We start from the raw sequence: 7,572 nt of genomic DNA, 5'->3' as shown, positions 1-7,572 counted from the left end.
AGCATCACCTGCCAGGCTAAGAAGGTGATAGTCCTGCTCTTGTCATTTCCATTGCCCCCAGGGGTCATCCACGGTGTGACACTTCCACATTGGACCCACAGCCTGCTCACACCCATGTGGCTCCTGGAGAGGCCTGAGGAAGTGGCACAGAAGAGCAGAGATGCCTCCAGAGCGAGAATATCCAGGCCCTGGTGTTGTGTATCCCACCCCATGAGGTGGTCACACTGAAGTGAGAAGCCATCTAAATTCAATGCAGAACTACTGCAATACAACCTACCTGGTCCTGATTTATTGTTTTGAGCATAGCTCTTTGTAAGTCTCTGAGGCCCTTTAAAAAAAAGTTAATTATATTGTGTGACTGTGCCACTTTGCCACTCCTCAGCACTGCAGAGCAGTGTACCAGATCATTGTACCAGTTTTGAAACCCACACTCCTGCTAGGATGCTGGAACGCTGGAAAAGGTGCCATAAAATGAGCTGCCAAAGGTGTGGGAAAAACAAAATGCTTAAAATAGTTGCAAGGTCAAATATGTAAGTTGCTCCAACTTGGCAAAAGAAGAACACTAGGTGGTGACTTGGCCATATAGCATGAGTGCCTGTACAGAGGGGAAACAACAGCACAAAAAAGCTCTCAAGTTAATGAAGGAAGGTTTAACACAGAGCTGTGGACAGATTCAAATATGTGAGACACATCTGTGAGTCTGACTGACCAAACTGCCATCAGAGCATCTTCACATTAAATCTTGGTAATTTTCAGAGATATACAATTTTAAATAGTAAGTCATAGAATAGTTTGCGTTGGAAGGGACCCCAAAGATCATCTCATTCCAACTCCCTGCAGCAGGTAGGGAGACCTTCCACTAGACCAGGTTTCTCAGCCCCATACAGCCTGGCCTTGAAACCATTTGGCAAAAGACATTCCCACCTCCCCCTTCCCCATCACTGGCTTACCTGAACAGCTCAGTCAAGCCAATTTCTCAAGAAGTTCTGTTACACAAATGTGTAATCTGTTCTTACCTTCATAATATCATTTTCCTCAGTGGTGAGTCTGAGCAAGCAGGATTGTCCCTTGGTGTCTGGGACCCTGAGCCACCAGCTGGCTTTATTAGACAAAAACAGTTTTCTGACTATAATTTTAGTCTCACAAAGAATTCTGTTGAACAGCAATGATTTCACTATTTTTTAAATATAAAACTTAAATTGACCATCCATATTAATAAACAGAAATAAACATTTAAACCACAGAGACCACAGTTTAAGAATTCCTCAGAGACATTTTCATGGTAAATGTCTATTTTTGTTTCCTATGCATGTAATTATATAATTAAGTACTTTTGAAGACTTATTTTCATCATGTAACTTGTGTTATATGTAAACTGCTTATAGAGTTCAACAAATGAACTGAAAATATCACAAAAACTCAGAGTTAGTTGAAAATCTGCAAAATAATATTTCCATTGAAACGGAATTGACTCAACCTATGAGAGTGCCAGAATGGTGTGCAGGTAGTTATTATTACACCAGTTGTTTATTTCCATGCCCTACAGTGTGTGTCTTATTTGTGTAACCACAGCCTGGTTATTTTGACATGTAGAACAGCATGAAAAAGGCTGGAGGCTGCTTGGCCAGCAGCCATGAGCCATGGCTGGTCACACAGCCACAATATGCATAGGCACAGTGGTTGTTCCTCAGCAGCTGTACTGCAAATAAATATCTTTGGTTTTCTTTCTTTCTTTTCCAGACTTTCCAAGCTGTTCACTGCTGATACATACAATGTGGCTGTGACTTTGGGGGTTATAACAACCTAGAACCCCCTGGGGTAAGTCTGTAAGGCAGAAAATGGCTCAATGAAATTATGAAAGGAAGTGTTTTTAAAAGGCTGAAATTAGAGAAATCATTTCCTGTGGTCATGCTCATTTAAAGCACACGTCTTGGCTTTTAAAAACATGTGATTGCATTGAGTCAGGCTTATCCTTAAACACTGAGCAGACTCACAAATCTATTCTCAGGCCCTGCATGGAGAGCAGATTTGCCTTCTCATAACCTAATTTGTTGTATCATTTGGGTGTCTGCTTTTCGAATTAGTTGAAACACAACATTAATAAGAATATAGGAGAGTCAGAGACAGAAGAGTTATGAATACCTTCTGGAGGGAGGGAATGGCAGGGAAGGAAGGTGAAATGGTTGTGATGAGATATGTAGAGTTGCTGGATTTGCTATCTAGATTTTTTTCTTTGCTCTTACTGAACTTGTATACATTTGAAGAACATGATGTTACAAGGAAAAAGAAAAATTTAAAGATACTTTCTCTTAGCTTCATAAGCATAAATTTAAAACATAAATATATTTAATCTAGTCTATGGACACTACTGAATGAGCAAATTGATCTCATAATTGTATTTCTTAATGGGAAAACTTAATGAGGCGATACCATGTAATTTAGACCTCTAAAATATGATATAGTAAAGCCTAGGATCAGCAGCTAAAAGATACAGATGTTTTATGTGTTTTTTATTATCAGGTTAAAAATTTTTCTTCTTCATTCTGGGAGCTGATTAGTAATGAAAATAATATAAGATGAGCAATTTTGCAGAAAATTGCCTCATTCTGAGTCAATATCATGTTGTCAGAAGAAGTCAGACAGTGCTGGGGGTTATGTGAACGGGATCATTGTATTGTGTCTGCTCGGCTTGTCTGAGTACAGCCAGACGGGGTCACAGGATTTCCACAGCACAGGAAAAAATGAATTTTGTGCTCTGTAGCATGAAGTCTTGCGGGGGATTCCTTGTGGCTCCCTGCTTTGAGGAATGGAGAGGATCCGTGCAAATTTCGGTGGTTAGAACAGCGACAGGGTGGGAATTGCTGCTTTTCTCTGCAGCTGTAGCTACCACCCCTCTCCTAAAGCAGCTACCATACAGGTCACCTGAAGCCTGCCCTAGCAGGTTGTACTGCACAGGTACAACACTTTGCTGGTCGTTGTAGAGACAAAGGACACTCAGAATGTTGTGTATGTTAGTTTTCAAACAGTTGGTTGTTTCCTACACCGGGAAGAAGGCATGGGAAATGTACAAAACTCACACAGGAATGTTTATCACCCCCTGCAGTGGTTCACGCTGTGACAGCCTATTTTTTCTGTGTGTAAAAACCTGCACCAGTGCTTTTCAGTGTCTGAAACGGACCTTCAGCTGAGTTCTGCCCACTCTGTTGCAGTTCAGGAAAGACAATGCATGCTGGCACAGGGCAGAGAAATGAGATCCAGGGTGGAAGTCTGTGAGAGGAGCTGAAGAGCGGTGTTGCTTAGAGAAAAGGAAACTCAAGGGAGACCTAGTGGACAGAAAAGTTTTCAGTTATTCAACAGACAGCTGCCCCAAACAAAGATCCAAACTGTGAATAGTCAAAACAGACCCTCCAGACCTGGAGTAAAGACCCTGGAATAAAGCTCTATGCCAATCTAATACTCTTGTGCTGCTGTGGAAGTACTACAAAGTAAAAATCAGTCTTGTGGCTTCTCAGTTTGTTGTATAAATAACACACAAAACCAGAATAGCATAATGTATGTTAAAAATAAGATATCCTCTTAAGAGTCTTTCCATTTTAAAATTGAGTTTAAAATTGAGTTTAAAATTTGTAAAAGTTTCCATTTTACAAATTGAGTTTGTAAATCAGCCATGTTGTAAACAAGGATTTTTGATATGACAGTGTTCCTTTGGAATAATCTTTGCAAGGGCATTTCCAGGCATATATCTTCAGAGCAAACAGTATCTTCTTTTAAATTACACATCCTTGTAACTGGGTTGAATCCAGAACCAAGCTGATACACAAATCACATAATTACAGATACTTAACAATATCTTGTGAAAGAGATTGTTCAAATCTTAATCTTTCTAGTAGGCATCTGGATTCCCTTTTCCTTGTGCCACCATATATACACGTCTTTTCTCCCTCTCTGTAAATGTTGCTGTGAGAACCCTTCCTTGTGCCTGTAAACAATTCAGTCCTAGATACTTCTGTCTCCTACAGATAAATTTTCTATTTTCCTTTTATGTTACTAATCTTCAAAAGTACTTCTTTGATCTTTGCTGCTGCTTAGGTTAATCCTGCATTTCTGGCACACTGTTGTCATGCACAGTTTTCTTTTGTGCTATTAAGAGGTTCAAGTGTTTTGAGATAACAATGTATCAATGAAGATCAGTGTCACTACATTTTGTGCTGATAACAGTATCATTGATATCTAAATAAAATGTTAATGAGGAAAGGTAGGCGTGGAAATGGAGATGACAGCTGTGTACAAGTTACATGAGCATAAGAATATTTACAAACTGAATGAAATCGTGACTTGTTTGAAGTTCAAGGGAAACTTTGACAGTGCTTTGCAGTGGAGCCAGTATTCTGACTTTTCTTCATTTGACTTAGGTGAACTAAATTTCTGAGGGAAAGATAGTAAGGGAAGCAATTAGCATTACACAAATTAGATGTTGTTATGCTGTCTGAGGTAGGAAACATAATAAATGCAATGAGCCATATTGAAAATCCTCTGAAGTGTTACAATTAAAAAGAAATTTATTGATATTTAGAGAGACATGGAATTCACTGACAGATAAAAGGAATGAGCTATGATAGCAGGAGGCATGTTAGTATTTGTTGGTCTGCCTTCTCTGCTGGCACAACTGTGCAGCTGAACTGTGGGTTGGATTGAGAAATGGATCCACTTTAAAAGTGTTTTGGTTGGTATTTTTAGCCCCATAAATGTTTGGGTCTGTGTATTTCCATTCGGTGACTGCAGGATGAATGAAGAGGGGTCCAGTGGAGAATGAGAAGTTCTATCACTGGTATTGCTTTGGAAAACTTCACCTCCAGCTAAATTTCCATAAGGGCATCAGACCTTTTCTTACACAGCAAAAGTTTATTTTTTGATGGCTAAAATTAGTAAATCATTATGAATTTTGTAATATTTTTATAAAATAATGTTTGAGAACTGTGTCTTTCTATACTGCCTTTTATGTTTTTTAAATTTATTAAGTGTGTTTGACAGGAAGGAAGTGACTGTTGCCTCTGAAGTGACCTAAAGGTTTGCATTTGCCCAGAGTTTGTTTGGTTTTGTCTGTAGTGTCATCCTGTGGTGTTTGGATGCTCTCCTGGCTGGTAAGATGCCATGGTACCTGCACAAGAGGGGTGGATCCTTCCCACTTTGGAGATTCAAATGAGAGGTACACCAATGTCATTAGCTGGGGGGTAATGGCAGCTCTCTCCTTATCAATTAGATAATAGCACTGCCAGGAACTACTGAACCTCAGCAAAGTGAGTTTGCATTTGACATCAAGATTGTGAAATTGCCTCAGTCTGTTAAAAAAATGAAACCATGACATTGATTAATAAACATATATATAAATATATAAAATTACTATTAACATTAAACCACTAATACATAAATTAATTTCAGTTGTGTGTGACAATAGAAAATAAAGTAATACTTGCATGTGTGAAATTTCATAACTCCTGGGATTTACCTTGCCTGACCTCATGTGCTTTAAAGTCAGGCCAGATGAGTTCAGCTCTAAAGGGTGGTTTAGTGCTACCAGGTATTGTATGTTGGGTTTTTTAAGAAGTTAGACAAACATCTGACAGGAGTTACTTCAGAATAATTAGCACTGTTTTGGGTTAGAGAGATAGTCTTTTCAGCTACATTTTGGGTGGGAAAATGGTCCAGGGCTTGTGGTTTTCTGTTAAGGCAGGAAAACCTGAAAGTAAAAATAGCTAAAAATAAGTTCATCATCCAAGCTTGGAAATACAGAGGAAAATGAGAATCAGGGGAAAGGAAGTTAGGCTTGATGATACTGTTGATACTATTTCAGTGATTGAAAATATATTAAAGAAATTCACATGAGTATAGAAAATGCTATTCTAGTGTAATAGAGGGAAGAATGGAAAAACTAATTAAGGGTAATGCAGGTCCTCCTTTATACACTTCCTGCTGTGATATCTCACTTTTTAGCTACTATAAAGAATAACAAAATAATATTTCCTTGTGCATAGTCAGCATCATAATTTGGCCAGCAGAATTTCAGACTACTTTGATTTTGCTGGGTTTCATTTGTATATTGTTTTATTATTGTTCTCATGAAACCATTTTAAAAATCAAAAAAAAAGAAAAAGTCCATGTGGAATACAGAACTTTTGTAGTTAGCACTTTCTCAAGAAGTGGGCCAGTACAAAAAAAAAAACATGAAAAGAAAGCAGACTGTTGCATGCTTAGCAGGCCACTTATGGAAAGTGTAAGGTGAGTTTTAACTTTGAAGCAGATTATACTTTTAAGGAAAGCTGTAGCAACTCCTAAAAATATACTGGGATGCATATAAATGTCCTGGCTAAAGATGCAGAGTAATTAAAATGGAAATTTAGACTTTGTGGTATATTGTTTATTCCCCACAGGGGAAATGTTTTGGAGGAGCTGGTACCCCATTTAGACTTCTGAGTACCACTGGTTTGGTGTACTGAGTGTTGTCATTTTGCTTCCACTTCTAATTTAAGCTCCTAGTCTTCCTGGCTTTCCTCTGGTTTAATTACAGACTGCAGACTTCCCTGCTGGGTGACTCTGGACCCGAGCTTAACACCAGTAGTCTCCTTATTCTTCCAGGGGGCACTGTCTAGTCTGGTGACTGTCTAGTCTGGTGACTGTCTAGTCTGGTGACTGTCCTTTCTGCTGGTGAAAGAAGGAGCTGAAAAAGGGGTTGGTGCTTCATGACATTTGAATGATCTGAACAACTCCCCTTTCCTACACTGATCAGTTTTGGTCCTGTAAAATAGCATTTGGGGAGGATGGTGAAGGCTTCTCAGTCTATGCTTTTGTCCTTTTCACAATCTCCTCTCTGCTCAACTTGTTTAGTACAAACTCTCTCTCTTTCCACATGCCTTTATCACTGTTTTTGCAAATATCTTCTGTACAGCTTGTGCTTAATAGAACAGTTGTCTTTTATCTCTCTACTTCACTGATTCTCCATCTGTTCTCCATCCAAACCAAACCTGAAAATTTATCCTCTGCTTTGCATAAATCTCTTTAGCACTTCTTCCAGTGCTTTTATTGCTTTCAATCTTAACTTTACAGCCCTGTTATAGACGCTAGATAAGATAACTCTGCACTGTGCTGCTCTCCTTAATTATTATCTGAAAACAAATATTTCTTTGTTCAATTGTTGTCCATTTTTGAGTGTTATCTATATGATTTAAACCCTTGTTTTCAAGCATATTTACATAACAGCATATTCATAAATGTGGGAGCAGTTCTATTCTTTAAGATTATACAATTTTAATTGATGTACAGTATTTTTCCTAAGCCTTCCTATAAAATTTTAAGTGTCCAACAAGATAAACTGGAATCCTTGTTCATTACCAGACTATTTTCTGCTGGCTGATGATGGCACTTTCAGGTAGAGAGTGTCATCATCAGCCAGCAGAAAATAGTCTGGTAACCAACTTGGCTCCTACTTAGTCTTTGAATCATACAGCAGGGAAAACAATGTCACCAATATATAACAAATCCAGAACTAAGTTTTGAATTTTATAACTAGTTACTCCC

Source organism: Ammospiza caudacuta, chromosome 3 (genome assembly GCF_027887145.1).
Source record: "Ammospiza caudacuta isolate bAmmCau1 chromosome 3, bAmmCau1.pri, whole genome shotgun sequence".
Taxonomy (NCBI): Eukaryota; Metazoa; Chordata; class Aves; order Passeriformes; family Passerellidae; genus Ammospiza; species Ammospiza caudacuta.
The sequence above is the reverse complement of the archived record's forward strand: the minus strand, read 5'-3'. Positions refer to the sequence as shown.